Here is a 21,930-nt window from a genome sequence, read left to right as displayed (position 1 = left end):
CACAAGGGATATATTCCAGCACAGATGGTATGTTAAGTCATAAATTGAGTCTCGATAAATTTAAAAACTCACTCAGTGTCTTCTCTAACCACAATGGAACAAAGCTAGGTAAAAACAAAGCTATATAAAAACCAGAAAACTCACAAACACTTGGAAATTAAATAACATAATCTTAAACAACCAGTGGGCCAAAGAATAAATCACCAGGGGTATTAGAAAATACTGTGAGACAAATAAAAACAAAACACAACTTACCAGAACTTATGGGAATCAGTGAAAGCAGTGCTTGGAGGGAAGTTCTTGGTTGTAAACATCTGCATTTAAAAAAAAAAAGAAGAGCTTAAGTCAATAGCTTTACCCCAAAGAAACTAGAAGAAAAACAGCAAATAATACATGATGGCAACAACATTTGCTGGGAGAGGAGTACCCCTTTGTACAGCACTCGGAGAAATCTTATCCTAATGACCGTGATTATTGTCTAAATACTCATGTCCCTACATAAAGCCTAATACTCATCTATCTGTGGTCTCTCACATAAAAATGCTGTCTGAGGGCTGTCATGGATCACAACTGCATAAGTTCAGTTCAGTTCAGTTCAGTCGCTCTGTCATGTCCAACTCTGCGACCTCATGAACTGCAGCACTCCAGGCCTCCCTGTCCATCACCAACTCCCGGAGCTTACTAAAACTCATGTCCATAGAATCAGTGATGCCATCCAACCATCTGATCCTCTGTTGTCCCCTTCTCCTTCTGCCCTCAATCTTTCCCAGCACCAGGGTCTTTTCAAATGAGTCAGCTCTTCATGTCAGGTAGCTAAAGGATTGGAGTTTCAGCTTCAACATCAGTCCTACCAATGAACACCCAGGACTTATCTCCTTTAGGATGGACTGGTTGGATCTCCTTGCAGTCCAAGGGACTCTCAAGAGTCTTCTCCAACACCACAGTTCAAAAGCATCAATTCTTTGGCGCTCAGCTTTCTTTGTGAGAGTCCAACTCTCACATCCATACATGACCACTGGAAAAACCATAGCCTTGACTAGATGGACCTTTGTTGGCAAAGTAACATCTCTGCTTTTTAATCTGCTCTCTAGGTTGGTCATAACTTTCCTTCCAAGGAGTAAGGGTCTTTTAATAAGTTAGTGACTAGCAAACTAAAAGGAGGCCCACAGTATGCTTCTGTATGGTCCCTGAGTTAAGACTGGGCTTTTACATTTTTAAAGAGTTATTAACAACAAACCAAAAAAAAAAAAAAAAGAAAAGAAATAAGTACATGTGCCAGAGAGTGTATGTGGTCTGAGACACCTAAAGTATTTACTATTTGGCCCTTTGCAGAACAAGTCTGCCACTTCCTTGGCCAAGTGATATTTTGTTGACAACCTTGAAGTCTTGGTGGTTTATAAAAACAAGGGTTTCCTTTTCACTGAGTTTGTATGTCAGTGATGGGACAGTTACGGTGCAGCTCTTCATTCTACGTGTCTTCTTCATTCTGGGATCCAAGGTGTAAGAGCAGAGCCTGACTGGCAAAGGGAATCAAGCAAAGGCTGAACCAATGTTGGCTCTTACCGTTTCCATACTTAGATGGGGCACAAATTCCCTTGGTCAAAGCAGGTCACATGGCCAAGTCTTATGACACTGCAGCAGGAGAAATACATCTCATCTCCAAGAAGCATCATCCGGAAGAGGCTTTTACTAAGGGGTCCAATAAAGAGAGGGCAGTGAATAACCAAAAGCAACCACACAGATATTGCAAAAGGTTAAGTGGAGACAGCGTTAAAAGTGTGCTAGTTGCTCAGTCGTGTCCGACTCTCTGTAACCCCAGGGACTGTAGCCCACCAGGCTCCTCTGTCCATGGGATTCTCCAGGCCAGAATAATGGAGTGGGTTACCTTCTCCAGGAGATCTTCCTAACCCAGAGAGCAAACCAAGTCTTCTGGCTTGCAGCTGGATTCTTAACTGTCTGAGCCAACAGGGAAGCCCAAGTGGATATAAAGCCTGCTCAAGTCACCACATTTTGTAGAAGGGTAAATGCAGTAAGTAACTTTAGAAGTCAGTAAGCTAAATACACATGTAATTTCCAGGGTAGCAACTAAACAAATAGAAACAGACAAGACTTCTAAACCAGTAAATATTTAAATGACAAAAATAAAATAAAAAGCAGCTTAGAAAAAAAGGAAAAAAAAAACAACAAATATGTCGAATGTACAAAGTAAGACAGAAACTTTAGCTCCAAAATCTTGGTGATTACTTTAAATGTAAATTTGCTAAATGCTCCAGTTAAGGGACAGACTCTACCAGTGCTGTTTCTACCTCGGGGTCTGAACAAACCTACAGTTCAATGGACACTGTGTGACTATGAGCAATTTATATTAGTGGAAGTCTGATTATAGTGCACCAGTGAAAATCATAGTTAATATTTATTATATTTATCAATCATCTATAGCAGGCACTACATTAAACATGAATTAACTCACAGCAAACTTATGTGGCTACCATCCCCGTTTTATAAATGAAGAAACTGATACTTGTAAGTTGGAGTCCCTAGCCAGATTCACCCACAGAACCTGAGATAGGTTTGAGCCCAGGCAGTCTGCTCAAGAGCTCATATTGTAGCTACCATGCTCTGCTGCTCACATATCTTCTAAGCTTGTGGTTCTCAAAAGAGGGCACACATCAGAATCTCAGGAAGGCTTTCTCAAAGATCCCCATAGCTCCTAATTCAGTAGATGTGGAGGGGACCCTGAGAATCTGTACTTCAGTTGTATCCAGGGATGCCGCTGATGCTGGTCCGGGGACCACACTTTGAGAATAGCTGCTCAAAGGATGCAGGAGCGAGCTCTAGTTCAGATCTGCGGTTCTCCCTTCACCTCCTGAACCAGGTGTCTGTGTAATCATGCATGCTAAGTCGCTTCAGTCGTGTCCGACTCTTTTGTGACCCCCTGGATTGCAGGCCACAAGGCTCCTCTGTCCATGGGATTCTTCAGGGGAAGATACTGGAGTGAGTTGCCATTTCCTCCTCCAGGGGATCTTCCCAACCCAGAGATTGAACCCGAGTCTCTTCATCTCCTGCATCGGCAGGCAGGTTCTTTACCATTCGGGCCACCTAGGAAAGCTGCATAATCATATTCATCCTCAAACAACCGGCTAGATGCAAATCTGGCCCAAAAAAAAAAAATCACATTCACGTTCAGTCCATGACTGGATGCCATATGGCTCTTGTTTTCTCTTCTCTAACATTTTTGATAATTAACGGTTACATAATGACTTGTTAATACTCCTAACAGCATACAGAAGTGGAGCAACTCTTGTTTTCACCACCTGGCCTCTTTCAAGTTCCTGCAGCTCAAGTCTCCACACCATTTAAGTACGGATGGACCCCTAAAGCACAGCAAAGCAACAGGTATCAGGTACAAAGGGAAGCTTGTCTGCCTTTCCAATACTGCTTTTCCACGCAGCCTGGCACTTCTCTTCTTCCTCTGGGGCATGGAAGCCTCACAAGAATCTCCACCGGGGCTGCTGTGTGAGTTCTGAAATAATTTATTTCAGACAAGTTAGCAAAGGGCTCTTCTGGTCAGTAGACTTTTGCTGATGCCACTGCTCACTCTGACACCCTGCCACCCACTCTTCTTAGTTCTTCCTCCCTTTTCTGAGAAATAAATGAGATACCACAGAGATTTACTGGCCTAAGCTCTGCATGCTGTCCCCCTTGCCTCTACAAATATGCCTCTGCTTCTCATTGATGTTTCTTCTTAAAGGAGCCCACTGCTTTTGTTCACTGAATCCTCTGCTTATGAGATGAACAGAATGACTACAAAGTGACTGCAGGGCTGGGAGCTTACACTTCTGTGCTGACAGTGTCTGCTTTTAGACTAATGGTGTCTGCAACACATTGCCTGACCTGGCACACAGGTAACATACACCTGCACTGAGTGCTTTAAACAGTCCACATGTTTAATTCTCATTTCTCATTTACCCAAAGGTCTGTAGAGACAAAGCTATGTTTTTTCCAGTAGTCACATACAGATGTGAGAGTTGGACCAGAAAGAAGGCTGAGTGCCAAAGAATTGGTGCTTTTGAATTGTGGTGCTGGAGAAGACTCTTAAGACTCCCTTGAACAGCAAGGAGAACAAGCCAGTCAATCCTAAAGGAAATCAGTCCTGAATATTCATTGGAAGGACTGACGCTGAAGCTCCAATACTTTGGTCACCTGATGTGAAGAGCTAACTCACTGGAAAAGACCCTGATACTTGAGGGCAGGAGAAGGGGGCGGCAGATTATGAGATGGTTGGATAGCATCACTGACTCAATGAGTTTGAGCAAGCTCCAAGAGATAGTAAGGATAGGGAAGCCTGGCATGCTGCAGTCCATGGGGTCACAAAGAGCTGGACATGATTTAGCGACTGAACAACAACAATTACCCTATCAGGTAGGTACTACTATGTCAATTTTACAGATGAAGAAATCAAGGCTTGGAAAGATTAAGTTACCAAGGTCACACACCTAAATAGCAGAGGAAGGTTGAAAACTCAATGAAAACCTAAATACATTTCACTCCAGAGCACTCAACTGCTTCCCATTTAACTGCTGGCCCCATTAGCAGTGAACTCACACAGTCACTGTCTACACGCTGACTCCAAATTCTGGGGCATCTTAAAACTGCCCTTTCTTTCCATTTCATCGTCATTGCCATTTCAATGTTTAGGGCAGGGACTTTCACATCTACAGACCAAGACGTAGGTGGGGAAAGTGACTCCATTTATTAACATTATGGCTGCCTGAGGACCACTTACAATTCTATCCCCTCCTTATCCCCGGTATCCTCTGAAGGCTTCATCTGGCCATGACAACAGAACTGCTGGTTTCAGTTTCCTGCCTTCAAATATTCTAGCCCCATGGGCCGGTGGCTGTTGATTTCCCACTCTTGGAGGTTTCTGACAACCGTGTTTGCTGGTGCTTCTCCAGACAGGGAAGAGAGGAAATCTATCCTGAATTTTTAGAAGGGCCTTTAATTAGTTTCATATCCAAGTTGACATTATTCATTTTTCCTTAGCAAAATTACATGTTGCTGGCAGGCAGGTAGAGGAGGAAGCTGCCTGGGCCTCTCATTTCGGTTGTTTGCTCTGTTTCCCAGAGACCCAGTTTCATGTTTTCAAAACTTGAATAGTAAAAATCAAACTTACCAGGAAACACAACACCCTTAAAAGAAAACCAGGGGAAACCAGATAGCTTCCTTTGCAATGGGATCTCACCAAATTTCCTGATTATGTCTGATTTCAACTTTTAAAAGCCACCATAGATTGCGGTGTTTATTTTCCATGTTTCCATTTCTGACATATGACCCTCATTTGGGTGAAAAATAAGCTTTCCTTCTTGTCCCTTTGAGTGAACTTCCTTCTGCTACTACAAAAGACAAATGAGGAAAAGTGGGCTACATTCATGATCAAAACTGAGAACATGCATAAAATCATGCTGTTCTGTATAAGCTTGTATTCTACAATTTCTTAACCCTTTATTGAACTAAAACACACAGAGAAAATGCACAAAATGTAAACCAGCATTTTAATGCATTATCACAAAAGAAAAGCCTGTGTCCTCACCAAGACCTAGAACACAGCCAATCTCTTATGTTCTCCCCACTTACCACCCCTCCTCTCCTTCCCAAAGATCTTGACCTCTGCTAACATAATTTAGTTTTGCTGGTTTTTAATTTTATAAAAATTGAATCTTATAATGTGCATTCTTTTGTGTCTGACTTCTTTCACTCAGGAGTGTATCTGTGAGATGTATCACACTCACAAGTGTTACATGTTGTAGTAATTCATTTTTACTACAGTACAGCATTTTGTTGCTGATCACACTCTTTCTTTATCCAGTCTGGTGCTGAATGATATCAGGGCTGTTTCCTGTCTAAGGTTCACCCTAGCGATAATGCCATGAACATCCTGGCACCTGTTCTTGGCTTGTATGTATTACCACAGGGTGTACATCAGGTGTGGAACTGCTGGGTTCTAGAGAATCTGTGCACACAACTTTATCAAATAATCTGGAACTGTTTACCAAAATGGTCAGACCAATTTACACACCCACTGGTAGGTATAAGCATTCCCCTTATGCCACATCATTACCAACATTTAATACTGTTGTTCCCAGGTGCTGGAAGGGATCCTTCACTTTGATATCGAACTGACGTTTACGGAGTCACTGCTGTACATGACAACAGGAAGAACGGCCTTTGTATGAGTCCTTTCCCCAGTAATTTCAGAGACTCCAGGGAATGCTTGCACATCTTATGGATATTTCATGGTTGTCAAAACGTGAAACATGGCCTACATTTTCTCTAGACTAGCCCTCCCTCCACACCCTGCAGGTTTCCTCTTCTGCAACCCCAAGGACTGTAGGCTGCCAGTCTCCTGTCCATGGAATTTCCAGGCAAAAATACTGCAGTGGGTTGCCGTTTCCTATTCCAGGGGTTCTTTCTGATCCAGAAAGTGAACCTGTGTCTCCTGCATCTCCCGCATTGGAAAGTGGACTCTTTAACTCTGTGCCACCTGAGAAGCCCAACATTCTGTAATGAAAGTGTATTTCAAAATTCCTGTGGTTTGAGAGATATCTTTATCCAGCTTGATAACAGGAACACCTTTAAAGCGATTTTCTTCTCATCTCTCATAACCTTCATGCTCCTACATACTTATCACCTTGAAGAGCCAACCAATTTCCTACTGGACTCAGGCATGACAGACCTTCCACAGGGAAGGGGAAGACAGAAATCTGCTATTGTTTTTATCTGTGTGATTTTCTTGAGACGAGGATGACACGTGACAGCAGGTGGCCTGATCCAAACTGGCTCTGGGGCAACAGCACTAGTGGCAGCCACTGTGGGTGTGCAGGGATGTTTGAAGTTGGAGGAATGAATACAGAGTGCCTAACAGGTATTGTCTAAGTGATTGTGACATAATTTATGCTCCAACTGTGAAACTCCAATAAAGCCCATAAATCCAGGTCAGTGGCAAGGAAGCCCCAGACGCGGGGTGACTCTACCCATTAAGTACACAGGCCTCAGTGAATTTATGGTAGCCCTGTCTCTGACTCCTTTCTCCCATTCTGGAGATTAGTTCCTCTCTTTAATTCTATCCTGCAAAATGTGCAGGCTAAAACTGCCTCACAACCTTATCCATCATTAATCCTCAGATTAATTTCAGCATTTGGAAATGCTAAGATGCCAGAACTTAAAAATAAATACGACTTTGCTGTCTGTTTTATTCATCACTGGCATCTCCGTCTCCAGAGATAACTGCAACATTAATCATAAGTTCAGGGAAGCATTTTCCATGTTGATTTAAGTGGGTTTATGGGGGTCACTTATAAAAAAAAGTATGAAACATTCACTCATTATTCTGTATATAGTAAGTTTCTAAAAGGTTATTTTTCACTTTATGGTCTTATAACTCAGGCCATAGTTTTAGTCCTTATTTAAGAGTGATTAAGAAACACCACAGTTTCTCATTCGCAGGAAAAATTGACATAATTTACTTACACGAAACTGTTCATAAATGCAAACAGTACAAAGGGAAAGGCAAGAGAAAGGAAAATTTGACAATGCATTCTGCACACCAAGTCTCATAGAACAAATCCTGAATGAATGAATGAAAGAAAAATCTCATGGAGACACTGGCTGCAGACTTCTGTGTTTTACACTGAGCAAAGTCTCAGGATGAGCTTTCTCTTTAGCAATCACACTTGCAACTTGGTGACCACTGTCTGATGAATTACCTAAATCACAGGGTCTCCAAAAGGCTTCCCTGGTGGCTTAGACTGTAAAGAATTTGACTGCAGTGTGGGAGACCCAGGTTTGATCCCTGGGTCGGGAAGATCCCCTGGAGAAGGAAATGACAACCCACTCCAGTATTCTTGCCTGGAGAGTCCCATGAACAGAGAAGCCTGGTGGGCTACAGTCAGGGGGTCACAAAGAACCAGACATAACTGAGCAACTAACACACATCCAACAGGTATAGCCATTGGAGTAAAGATAATTTAATAAATATAATTGTACTAAAATAATTAAGTGCAAACAATTTCCATTAACAACTGATAAGGTTTCTCATTTCTAAAGAAGAGTACAGACAGGATTGCCGATCTTTAGGTATCAATTTGGAGTAGGCAATGGCAATCCACTCCAGTATTCTTCCCTGGAGAATCCCATGGACGGAAAAGCCTGGTAGGCTACAGTTCATGGGGTGGCTAAGAGTCAGACACGACTGAGAGACTTCACTTTCACTTTTCACTTTCATGCACTGGAGAAGGAAATGGCAACCCACTCCAGCATTTTTGCCTGGAGAATCCCAGGGACGGGGCAGCCTGGTGGGCTGCCGTCTATGGGGTCGGACACGACTGATGTGACTTAGCAGCAGCAGCAGCAGGTATCAATTTAGTTAAAAATTTATAGGAATAGATTTAGGTTCAGCCTGAAAGAAATAGGATGAATTTCCTTGTCATCTGGCTTCGGTTCCAGCATGTTTTTCTCACAAGCCTCACCGAGCCCTTCGTTAGAAGGGTGCTCGATTCTGTCTCACCATCCATAAAACCAAGCAGCTCAGAGGACTGCCATGAATCAGCACTAAGTGACCCCACCGCATGGTTTTCTGCAAGACACTGAGACCGTGCTCCTACAGACTTGGAACCAGTGCTTCAGATCAATCAAGAGCTTGGAGCATCCCTGGTCAGACAAGTTTCCTACATACTTGTGTTCCTGGAGATGCCTACTGAGATGTTCAGTGCAGAGCTACTGCTGAATAAACAGTTATGGGTGAAGAGGCCAATGCAGAGTTTTATGTCTATTTGGGTTTTGATCTTTGTTTTCTTTCCTCTCTACACATAAGGAGAAAAAACTATATATGTGATTAGAATAATCTGATACTTTTTAAAAAAATCAATGCTTGAAATGACAGCAGGTAAGATTATCCATCGTGTAAATCTCTGCCACCAAAGTCATTTCTAGCCACAGTGAAAGACTGTTAGAAGCTGTGAGGGATTTTTATTCTCTGACAAAAGCCCAAGTAACTCATAATTAGTCTCTTTCTCTATCTATGTAATTTTAATCTTAATTAATTTGCCTACCTATGGCGGAAAGAGGAACAAGCCACATTAGAGTTTGTTCACATCAAGAAGACTGACATACTTTAATTCTACCTTCATTAGTGAAGCTATTTAGTCTGCTGCATCTGTGCTTTGAGAAAAATTCAAGAAAAACACAAAATATGGAGCAGGAGAGGGAGGCAGAATAACACACTAGATAAGAGCCAGAAAACTTAGGCTCATATATGACTCTGCTGTGTGACCTTGGGTAAATTACTTTACTTCTCTGTGGCTTCACAGTTTCTTAGTTGAAGATAGGGATGATAATAATATTCATTAACTCATAGGATGTTGTGGGGATTGAATGAGTGTATATATGAAGTATCTAGATGTGCCTGATACATAATAAATTACAGAGAAACACCCACCATTTTGGTACTGAGCTTCGGAATAAGTATAAATGATGGGAAGAACAATTCATTTACCAAAAATGGCAACAATTTCATGAATATGAGAATATTATATACCAGAGAAACAACATAGGAGAGTGTCTTTCAGTAACAGGTCAAAGAAAAAGTATTTCACACATCTGTAAGCACTGAATTTACTATTCTAAAATCAGAGATACTGGTGGCATGTTAAAGAAAAAAAATAAATTCCAAGGAGAGTTCCACTAAACAATGACTTAGCACAGTGATCTTTACCGTCCATTCATGTCAGAACATCTTGGGGAAAGCTGTCAGCTTCATACCAGGGGCTTAGATCTCTGCAATTTTGAGAAAATCTCTAGGCTGATTGTGGGGCTTCCCTGGTGGCTCAAATGGTAAAGAATCTGCCTGCATTGCAAGAGACCTGGGTTCGAGCCCTAGGTCGGGAAGACCCCTAGAGGAGGGAATGGCAATCCACTCCAGTATTCTTGCCCGGAGAATTCTGTGGACAGAGGACCCTGGTAGGCTACAGTCCATGAGGTCACAAACAGTTTGACATGACTGAGCAGCTAACACTTCCACTTTTTTTCTAGGTAATTATGATGTCACATGAAGATAGAGAGGATTCTTAGAGAATGAAGGGGAACCAAAGTTCAGATTCTGGAGTGGGAATGGGATTTGGATAAGCTGCTCAGGCAGCTGGGACCACAGAAAATTTCACTCAGCATTACTAAACCACAAACTAGTTACTCAGTGTTTCTGTTTGGGGTTCACGTATAAAAGGTGTTTATTTTAAAATCTGCTATGATCTTCTGCTCTGACACAGGGTGAGAGGAACTGGTTTCTGTGAAGGAAGTGAAAGCCCTACGCAGAAACTCTTTCATCACAGCCAGTCTTACTAACAACACTGGCAGCATGTCTCATTTTCTTCTGGTTAGACAATCTTTATATATATACACACATTTTCTGAGTCTTCTGGCAGTAGATGAATTCAAAATATTGAAGAAAAAAAAGCTTGAAACGTAAAACCTCTCCAGCGCCTACCCTTCTCTCTCGTTAAAACTGCTTTGGAAGGATAAGATAGAGACAAAATAAGGAAAAGGTTTTAATTCGGTGACTGAATAAATTCAAACTTGGTAGAAAGTTTCAAAGGCTGAACTAGGCCTCAATCTTCACAAGGGACACTGATCAGATTAAACTAACTTGTCTCATTTCCTGAGATCAGGCCCTATCTGAAAGTAAAGTGAGTTTTCCTGAAACACTGATTAAGATTAAAGCTACCCAATAAGGAGAAGCTACGGAAATGGTGGAGAAAACAAAACACCAGGCATATCCACTTTCTAAGGATTTTAAAGAATGGGTCATAACTGGGGAAGATTTGAAAGTGGAGATGTCACCTTTTTTGATATTTGGTCTTATCAAATGCCCAGAATGGAGGTATTGAGTTGGCCAAAAGGTTTGTTCACATTTTTCCATACCATCGTATGAGAAAACCTGAACGAACCTTCTGGCCACCCAGTGTTTCTTTCCCAGGACTCAGTGTTTCCTATTTTGGCTTGTTTTCCCACCACATCCCTAACCAATGAACCCAGTGTTACAATCTTTAAAACCTCTCATTTCCTCTCCAATTTGGGATGTTATTTTGAATTCTTATATACATATAAAGCTGCACTGAAGATTTTTCTGCTGAAGATTTAATTATTTTAGACATATGTATACATGTCAGGCTATTCCTAAACTACCTATTTTGTGACGTTGATTTATCTCTGTTTCTGCATCAGTATTAAGCTCAATTTCTAAGATGTATTTTAGTATCTGGCCAGCTAAATTCCTTAGCCTTCCTCTTCCTCTTCAAAATCTTTTCAAAATCTAGCTATTTTCCCTGTTTGCTAACCAAGCATTAAAACAATTTTAAATACCTTGTCAGGATGCCTATTGAAACAATACACTTTTAAGTTGTTTTGGAAACAAGTAATGTTTTCATCATCACATCCACCCATCAGAGAACAGGGTGCTCCTCTGCAGAGAGGGGTTGCTCAGCACTCTCAGGAGAATGTAGTGTGCTCACTGTTTAGGAGACTGTTGGCTGCCTGCTGATTTTTGGTGTTACTGGTGAAAGGCATCTTCTAACCGGTTATTGTTGGCATAAGTGAGTTTTCTATTTCTATTTTCATATGGTTTACCAATACTTGAAAAGGTTCTCTTTCAATAAATTTATTTGTTGGTTTTGTGTGTTGCCTTAGGGGAAACTTCTATATGACATGTTGAATAATAAGATTATACCAGGAATCTTGGTTTTATTCTGAGCTTTATTGCAGCTTTCTCTAGGATTTCCATTTTAACTTAGATGTTGTCGATGGCTTAAAATAGATGTAATTTACATTATCTTATAAAAAACTATTGGGATAGCCAGCCTCTAAAGACTCTGTACAGTCAGTCTCTTCCCACACTGACTAAGGCTGATCCGTGCAACCAATAGGGATATTACAGAAATGATGTTTTGTTGACTTCTGGGCTAGTTCATAGAAAACAATGAGACTTTTGCCTTGTGATTTTTTTCCTGATCACAGAGGGAATCCATTGTCATGGGCTGAGGACTCTCAGGTAGCGCTACAGTGGTCAGGAGTGGAGGCCTCCCATCCCACCAGCACTAACTCGCTGGCCTGTGTGGTCACCTTAGAGGCAAAGACTCTGGCTCACACTAGACTTCAGATGATTGCAGTCCTGGCCAGGATCGTGGGTGCAACCTCATGAAAGCCCTTGAACCAGAATCATGCAACTCAGCTGCTCTTGAATTCTTCACCCACAAAAACTTTGTGAAATAATAAATGCTTAATGATTTAAATACTAATTTGGGGTAATTTGTTATCCAGCAACAGACTGCTAACATGCTTTCAAAAACTCATTGGAAAAGACCCTAATGTGGGAAAGATTTGAAGACAAAAGAAGAGGGTGGCAGAGGATGAGGTAGTTGGATGGCATCATCAACTCGATGGACATGAATCTGAGCAAACTCCAGGAGACACTGCACAACATGGAAGCCTGAACTGCTGCAGTCCATGGGGTCATGAAGAGTTGGAGGTGACTCAGTGACTGAACAACAACAATTTAAATTGTCAGTAATGGTAACAACTACATTGAATGTCTTTTCAAAATGGTTCTTTTTTGTCTCACATTTTATCAATCAAATGATGTTTTATTTCATTAGCTTCCCTAATATTGATCCTTTCTTTTCTTTCTAAATAAAATTTTCTCAATTATGGCAGATTATTATTCTAACACACAGTACTCTCTAATTTTATTTTCTAGTCATTTACTTGAAATTTTATTTATGCATTTTAACAAATGAGATTGGCCTATACCTTTATTTTCATTAAAATAAATATTATCTTGCTTTTATAAAATCATTCTTTTCTCTATAGTGTTACTAGTTAAAGAGAATCACCTGTTTTTTGAAAGCTTAAAAGAGCTAGACCATGAAAACCTTTCAGCCCATGACCTCTGGTTTTACTTTCTTTCATAACTCTCTCAAATCTCATCATAGCCAGTGGTCTATCTTGTTTATACTTGAATCAATTTTTAAGGTTTATGTGTTACAGAAAATGTTAACTAAATCACTCAGATTACTGGCCTATATATCTATTTAATTTAATTATCATTTATCTTGTGCTTTTTAAAAACCTTCCTGAAATAAGAAATGAACGTGAAGAAACTGAATTCATGGGCAGAACTGAACATCCAATGGCAGGGTGGTCAAGAGTAGAAACCAGCCTTGGGAAATGGTTTAGCTGTTTTGCCCAAATAAGAAATGGATTCAACAAACAAATGAAAGGTTCAGAAGGAACTGGATTGGTGCGGTTCTTGGAAAGCTGAGAAGCTAAACTAAGAAGGCACACTTATATATCTTACTCGCCACTCACTCCCCAAAAGAAACAAGCTTTTGTTACTGACAGCTGAAGTACCGTATATGGACGCATCAGGCCCCTGAGAGGAATTAGCTGTATGTATGCCAGCAAGCTTACCACTGTGGGGCACCAAATTAGGAGAAAAATGGAAAGTATTTTGGTTGTCTCCCTTACAGGATGGGTGACATCTGCCCTCATTCCTGTCCCACCAGTCTTCTGCTCACAACTCAATCCTGGACAGATTACACCACATTCACTCTTCCCACTAACATCTCAGCTGACCTGAAATAAAGGTTTCTCCTTGGCCTGTGGAGTTTAGAGCGCTTTGCTTCCTGAATGGTTTGGACCAGCTGAACTTGGTCGTTTGCTCAGTACTTGCAGCTATACTGAGAAACGTCTTTGACAGTCATAGAATTTCCCTCCCATATATAACCATCCTGAGAATTCCACACAGTCAAAGGCTTTGGCATAGTCAATAAAGCAGAAATAGGTGTTTTTCTGGAACTCTCTTGCTTTTTCAATGATCCAGTGAATGTTGGCAATTTGATCTCTTGATCCTCTGCCTTTTCTGAAACCAGCTTGAACATTTGGAAGTTCACAGTTCACGTATTGCTGAAGCCTGGCTTGGAGAATTTCAAGCATCACTTTACTAGCATGTGAGATGAGTCCAACTGTGTAGTAGTTTGAGCACTCTTTGGCACTGCCTATCTCTGGGACTGGAGTGAAAATTGACCTTTTCCAGTCCTGTGGCTACTGCTGAGTTTTCCAAATTTGTTGGCATGTTGAGTGCCGCACTTTCACAGCATCATCTTTCAGGATTTGAAATAGCTCAACTGGAATTCCATCACCTCCACTAGCTTTGTTCAAAGTGATGCTTCCTAAGGCCCACTTGACTTCACATTCCAGGATATCTGGCTCTAGGTGAGTGATCACACCACTGTGATTATCTGGTCATGAAGATTTTTCTTGTACAGTTCTTCTGTGTATTCTTGCCACCTCTTCTTAATATCTCCTGCTTCTGTTAGGTCTATACCATTTATGTCCTTTATTGAGCCCATCTTTGCATGAAATGGTCCCTTGGTATCTCTAATCTTCTTGAAAAGCTCTCTAATCTTTCCCATTCTATTGATTTCCTCTGTTTCTTTGCATTGATCACTGAGGAAGGCTTTCTTATCTCTTCTTGCTATTCTTTGGAACTCTGCATTCAAATGCATATATCTTTCCTTTTCTCCTTTGCTTTTCGCTTCCCTTCTTTTCACGGCTATTTGTAAGGCCTCCTCAGACAGCCATTTTGATTTTTTGAATTTCTTTTTCTTGGGTCAAAGCTTTTGGATCACAATAAACTGTGGAAAATTCTGAAAGAGATGGGAATACCAGGCCACCTGACCTGCCTCTTGAGAAACCTGTATGCAGATCAGGAAGCAACAGTCAGAACTGGACATGGAACAGACTGGTACCAATAGGAAAAAGAGTACCTCAAGGCTGTATATTGTCATCCTGCTTATTTAACTTATATGCAGAGTACATCATGAGAAACACTGGGCTGGAGGAAGCACAGGCTGGTATCAAAATTGACGGGAGAAATATAAAAAACCTCAGATATGCAGATATGCCACCCTTATGGCAGAAAGTGAAGAACTAAAGAGCCTCTTGATGAAAGTGAAAGAGGAGAGTGAGAAAGTTGGCTTAAAGCTCAACATTCAGAAAACTAAGATCATGACATCCAGTCCAATCACTTCAAGGCAAATAGATAGGGAAAGAGTGGAAACAGTGGCTGACTTTATTTTTTTGGGCTCCAAAATCACTGCAGATGGTGATTGCAGCCATGAAATTAAAAGACGCTTACTCCTTGGAAGGAAAGTTTTGACCAACCTAGATAGCATATTAAAAAGCAGAGACATTAGCTTGCCAACAAAGGTCCGTCTAGTCAAGGCTATGGTTTTTCCAGTGGTCATGTATGGATGTGAGAGTTGAACTATAAAGAAAGCTGAGCACCGAAGAACTGATGCTTTTGAACTATGGTGATGGAGAAGACTCTTGAGAGTCCCTTGGACTGCAAGGAGATCCAACCAGTCCATCCTAAAGGAGATCAGTCCTGGGTGTTCATTGGAAGGACTGATGCTGAAGCTGAAACTCCAATACTTCGGCCACCTGATGTGAAGAGCTGACTCATTTGAAAAGACCCTGATGCTGGGAGGGATTGGGGGCAGGAGGAGAGGGGATGACAGAGGATGAGATGGTTGGATGGCATCACCGACTCAATGGACATGGGTTTCAGTGGACTCCAGGAGTTGGTGATGGACAGGGAGGCCTGGCGTGCTGCAGTTCACGGGTTCGCAAAAAGTCAGACACGACTGAGCGACTGAACCGAACTGAACTGAGAATCCATCAAAGGAAAACCTCAGTTTAAACAGAAGTAGCCCTCCCCGCCACTGGAATCCACTGTACTTGGCATTTCAAGTTACCACGCTGATGCGTGACACATGGGACACACGCTCCAGAATCTTTCTAACTCTGCAGTGCTTTCTCATTTCCTGCCACTCTTTCTCCCAGCAAGAAACAAAGACACAGCCTCCTACTTCAGCTTCCATGGACTGGCCTTGGACCCTGATGAATGAGCCCCTCTCTTCCCCAGCTCTGCCAGCACTTCCACACCTGGACTTCCCCACCTGGACTTCCCTTGAAGGCATCCTGTCTCCCTAACTTGTCAGTCATAAAACTTCCTATGTTCTCTGCTCATAGCTGTGGTGGAAATGGCACACAGTTCTTCCCCTTGACTATGCATTCTCCCAAGGCACTGAGTGATAAGGTTCTCCTTTGGTCCTGAGGCCCAAGGCTTTAAAAAAGCTGTTGTTTTACCATTCAAGACCAACAAATGATTTTAAAAATCATCCACTTCGAGGACTTGTGGTCACCACAATACATGACAATTCATTTCTTAAGCTCTGCACCACCTGATAAGAACCTGAAATGCTAACACTTAGGTGATGCAGGTGGTAAAAAAACAAGCCTGGCAATGAAGGACATGAAACAGACATGGATTCATCCCCTGGGTCTGGAAGATCCCCTGGAGGAGAACATGGCAACCCACTCTAGTATTCTTTCCTGGAAAATTTCATGGACAAAGGAGCCTGCTGGGCTACAGTCCATGTGGTCGCAAAGAATGGGACTCAAGTGAGCACACACCATCACCTAAGAAAGACTCTAAGAATTTCCTTAAAATTCCTGGGCCTATTTTCTCATGGCCTCTTACCAATCAACTTGATTAGTACCTTTCTGAGGAACTACCCATCCTGAAGAGCCTGCCACTGCAAACCATGACCAACAGTGTCTCTGCAGAAATGACTTCTCTTCCTGCAGGTCCAAACAGTCTGCTTAGATTATAGGCTACTGACATCCTTCACTCTTTAATGAACAAGTCCTTGTGACTGAGATCACTGGCGTGTTCTCCAAGCAGCAGAGAAGCCAGGCAGGAGGACTGTGGGGTGTTCAGACAGAACAGGGAGCATGGACTTGGACTCAGATTCTGTCTCTACTGCTCATCAGTCAACAAGTGTTCTTGGGGAGTTTATGTCCTCTCTCTCATCCTGAGTTTCCATGACTATAAAGTGGCATGATGATAATAATACTTATCTCCCAGGGTTGCTTGTTGTTGTTGTTTTTTTTTGCAATATAAAATGACACACTCAAAAGTGATTTTAGAAATCATAAAACACCAGAGGATAACTACTCCTCAGCTCCTGTTCTTGCAGAGGAAGATGGAAATACCATGTGCCTTCGTTTATGTTTCATGCTCACAGATTCCGCTCCCTGGAGAGAGTTCTAGACACGCCTTATGTCAGGCCACAGCACCACAGATCTAATAGATGAGTTTGTGCTTTTATCCTCTTTCTTGGATGTGGGCCTGCAGTCTTGCCCAGGGCATGGCTGATTCAGCCACAGAATGTCTTCCAATTAATTCTTCATCTCTGGGGTGATTATGTTCTCTTTCTCATTTTTAATTTAGTTTGCTTTCTGTTCATGCTTTGCTATTTTTTTATTAAGTTTTCTAGAAATTTTATTTTAATAAAATTAAAAATAATCAGCTTTTGGTTTCATGTATTTGACTACTTTCAGTTTTCTACTAATTTTTCCAGCTTTAATTTTTTTCTTCCCTGTTTTTAAGATGATTTGAATGTTTAATTATTTTCCTCCAAAGGCATTTAGTCTTTCCTAAACCAATAAAATCACAATTATACATAGGCTACTTAAATTTGCAAATAATTGTTCTTTCCTGTTATAGTCATAAAACATGACATATGTAATAACTTTCCTGTTGTCTTATGGGAAATCTATAGGATATTAAAAAGTGAGTTCCACAATGATCTTTAGCAAGAAAGATCATTGCTTAAATTTTTTTTCTGTCCAGTACTAAGTTTTTCTGGGAAAATATAAAACAGCATCTTGACAAACTGCAGCTATCATCCCTTTCCTTTTTTTCTGTGTCAGGTCACTCTTCACTGTTGAATTTTCATTCTCCAGCCCATGCATGACACTTAGAATAGCAAATACATCTGCAGGTTCTGCATCTGTGGATTCAATCAACTATGGACTGGGATTTTTTTTTTTTTTTTTAGTTCTAGAAAGTGCCAAAAAAACAAAATTTGAATTTGCCACACACTGGTGATAACTTACATAGCATTTACATTATATTAGGTATTGTAAGTCATCTAGAGATGATTTAAAGTATACGGGAGGATGTTTGTACATTATATGCAAATACTACGCCACGAGCCACTTGAACACCCATGGACTTTGGTATCTGTGGGTTTCCTGAAACCAATCCCACATAGACACTGAGGGTCAACTATGCAGTTCAAATACAAACTGCCACAAAAGTGAGAAAAGGTGCTAATTCTCATTATTAGTAGGAAAATGTGAAGGTAGCCTGTTTTTGTTAGCAACTTTGGATGAACTTCCTTTGATCCTGTTAGCAACAGATGACAGATGAAAACGTTAATCCATTGGGTGAATTTGCACCTCTCAGTTATGAGGTGAAGGATATGCCTCCTCGTGCCATCTGTTTCATCATCAAAAAGCAATACAGGTACTGGAGAGGACGAAGTACAAACCACTGCATGTAAGATAAGCTATAGGGATACACCGTACAATACAGGGAACATAGCTAATGTTTTATAATAACTGTAAATACTGTGTAACCTTTAAAGCTGTATTAAAAAATAAAAATTTTTTAAAAGAGAAAAGTATATATGGTCCTCAAGGAGGCAGAAAGTGTCATTTCTGCAAGATTGCTCTGTTCTCTGTGTAATGTACTCACGTCACAACTACAAGATTTTTGGCTGTAGCACAAACAGAATTTAACCACGTGTCTTACACTCCTGATTCCGTTTTTTAAGACAGCTTCTGGCTGTTTAGCTACATGTGAACACACACAAGAAATGGGATAGCGTTCTGCCCTACATTAACCACATCCACCACATACAGTTCAGTTCAGTTCAGTCGCTCAGTCATGTCCGACTCTTTGCGACCCCATGAATCGCAGCACACCAGGCCTCCCTGTCCATCAACAACTCCCAGAGTTTACTCAAACCCATGTCCATCGAGACGGTGATGCCATCCAGCCATCTCATCCTCTGTCATCCCCTTCTCCTCCTGCCCCCAATCCCTCCCAGCATCAGGGTCTTTTCCAATGAGTCAACTCTTCCCATGAGGTGGCCAGAGGGTTGGAGTTTCAGCTTCAGCATCAGTCCTTCCAATGAACACCCAGGACTGATCTTCTTTAGGGTGGACTGGTTGGATCTCCTTGCAGCCCAAGGGACTATCCAGAGCCTTCTCCAATACCACAGTGCAAAAACATCAATTTTTCGGCACTCAGCTTTCTTCACAGTCCAACTTTCACATCTAAACATGACCACTGGAAAAACCATAGCCTTGACTAGATGAACCTTTGCTGGCAAACTAATGTCTCCGCTTTTTAATATGCTATCTAGGTTGGTCAAAACTTTCCTTCCAAGGAGTAAGTGTCTTTTAATTTCATGGCTGCAATCACCATCTGCAGTGATTTTGGAGCCCAAAAAAATAAAGTCTGACACTGCTTCCACTGTTTCCCCATCTATTTCCCATGAAGTGATGGGACTGGAATGCATGATCTTAGTTTTCTGAATGTTGAGCTTTAAGCCAACTTTTTCACTCTCCTCTTTCACTTTCATCAACAGGCTCTTTAGTTCCTCTTCACTTTCTGCCGTAAGGGTGGTGTCATCTGCATATCTGAGGTTATTGATATTTCTCCCGGCAATCTTGATTCCAGCTTGTGCTTCCTTCCAGCCCAGCGTTTCTCATGATGTACTCTGCATAAAAGTTAAATAAGCAGGGTGACAATATACAGCCTTGATGTACTCCTTTTTCTATTTGGAACCAATCTGTTATTCCATGTCCAGTTCTAACTATTGCTTCCTGACCTACATATAGGTTTCTCATGAGGCAGGTCAGGTGGTCTGGTATTCCCATCTCTTTCAGAATTCTCCAGTTTATTGTGATCCACACAGTCAAAGGCTTTGGCATAGTCAATAAAGCAGAAATAGATGTTTTTCTGGAACTCTCTTGCTTTTTTGATGATCTAGCAGATGTTGGCAATTTGATCTCTGGTTCCTCTGCCTTTTCTAAAACCAGCTTGAACATCTGGAAGTTCATGGTTCACGTATTACAGAAGCCTGGCTTGGAGAATTTTAAGCATTACTTTACTAGTGTGTGAGATGAGTGCAATTGTGCGGTAGTTTGAGCATTCTTTGGGATTGCCTTTCTTTGGGACTGGAACGAAAACTGACCTTTTCCAGTCCTGTGGCCACTGTTGAGTTTTCCAAATTTGCTGGCATATTGAGTGCAGCACTTTCACAGCATCATCTTTCAGGATTTGAAATAGCCCAACTGGAATTCCATCACCTCCACTAGCTTTGTTCGTAGTGATGCTTTCTAAGGCCCACCTGACTTCACATTCCAGGATGTCTGGCTCTAGGTGAGTGATCACACCATCGAATTATCTGGGTCATGAAGATCTTTTTTGTACAATCCTTCTGTGTATTCTTGCCACCTCTTCTTAATATCTCCTGCTTCTGTTAGGTCCATACCATTTCTGTCCTTTATCAAACCCATCTTTGCATGAAATGTTCCCTTGGTATATCTAATTTTCTAGAAAGAATAATTAGCTAGAATTATCAGCTGTCTAGTGAATTTTCTAAATTTCTTATAGAATCAGCAGTTTGCTTTCCTCTATGAGTTATCATACTTGATAGCCTGAATCCACAAAGTATTGGGATGCAACATTAAAAGACGTCTGTCTGTTAAAAGAAAGAAGCTGCCAAGCAGAGGACCCCTCCAGTGAGTTCTCTCTGTAGTGTGTACACCACAACAGTCTTCCCATCCTCCAAGAGCTGTTATTTTTAGCACCCAGGATCACTGCAAACACTGTCCCCCTCTGGGCAATGTTCTGCATTCGCATCAGCAGTAACTGAGGCAAGGCATTGCTGACTCTCTGCCAAGGCAAACGTTTCACTGCTGCTGCTCCCCTGGAACCCTACTTCCGGGGTCTTCTGAGGGCTAGAAACAGGCCCTTCTGGTCCAAAATATTTCTTCCACTGATCTGCAAATATGCCTGGAGGCCTGCACTGAATGTAGACCTTATGGTATCTGAAAGGACTAACAAATATTCCAGCTAGAATATTAGCTGGAGTTAATGGATCACTCCTTTCTCCTTAAGTGCTTCCTGGTGGCTCAGTGGTAAAGAACACGCCTGTCAATGCAGGAGATGCAGGTTTCATCCCTGGGTCTCGAAGATCCCAGAGAGAAGGAAATGGCAACTCACTCCAGTATTCTTGCCTGGAGCATCCCATGGACAGAGAAGCCTGGGGGGTTACAGTCCATGGGGTCGCAAAGAGTCCCATATGAGTGACTGAATAACAATTCCTTTCACCTTGGCAGAAGAGATGAGACTCTTAATGGAAAGATTTTCAGGGCAGAAGTCGGTGAGCTCTGGAGCCTGGAGCAACTTGGGGTCAGGCCTAAAAGCTGTTTAACCATTCAGTTTACTAATCAAATGTTGCCTATCTACTGCGTGCCAGGACTCTGTAAGGTGACGGGGTTACATCATTAAGTGTCATCAGGGGCCACGTCAGTAGCTTTGGTGATGGAAGGGGATGACATAACTAATCAGTCACTCTGAAAAGTGTGTGGGTTGAGGAGTGCGCCCCTGCATTTGTGCCTGAGGGCACCTGGCCAGGCTGGGGCAAGACTGGCCCTGAACAATCACCTCTTCCATCTACAGGTGGTTTCTGGCTGGTGAATCCTCAGTCCAAGTCCCAGCAGTGCCTCTCTGTGCTTTTCGCTCACTCGCTTACCCTCAGCCAGAAACATCTATCCTAGAGTATCAGCAGTGCACCTTTCCTTCTTAGCTCTGGGTTATTCACAAGAATGTTCAATTGAAACAAATCTATCAGAAACACTTTCTAGTGAGCTCACCACAGAATGGTGCTAATT

General features: G+C 41.7%; 1 long non-coding RNA gene across 1 annotated transcript in view; it reads right to left on the bottom strand.

The window, feature by feature from the left end:
• Positions 1–255: 255 nt before the first annotated feature.
• LOC136144430 (uncharacterized) overlaps positions 256–21,930 on the bottom strand; it is a 103,782-nt gene continuing 82,107 nt past the window's right edge. The window contains exons 2-3 of the long non-coding RNA XR_010658543.1: positions 1,564–1,689; positions 256–314 (exon numbers count right to left, since the gene is read on the bottom strand). This is a non-coding gene — a long non-coding RNA (uncharacterized lncRNA). The remainder of the gene's footprint in view (positions 315–1,563; positions 1,690–21,930) is intronic.

The sequence above is a fragment of the Muntiacus reevesi genome, chromosome 11 (genome assembly GCF_963930625.1).
Source record: "Muntiacus reevesi chromosome 11, mMunRee1.1, whole genome shotgun sequence".
Taxonomy (NCBI): Eukaryota; Metazoa; Chordata; class Mammalia; order Artiodactyla; family Cervidae; genus Muntiacus; species Muntiacus reevesi.
This window is presented reverse-complemented; position numbering and strand designations above follow the sequence as displayed.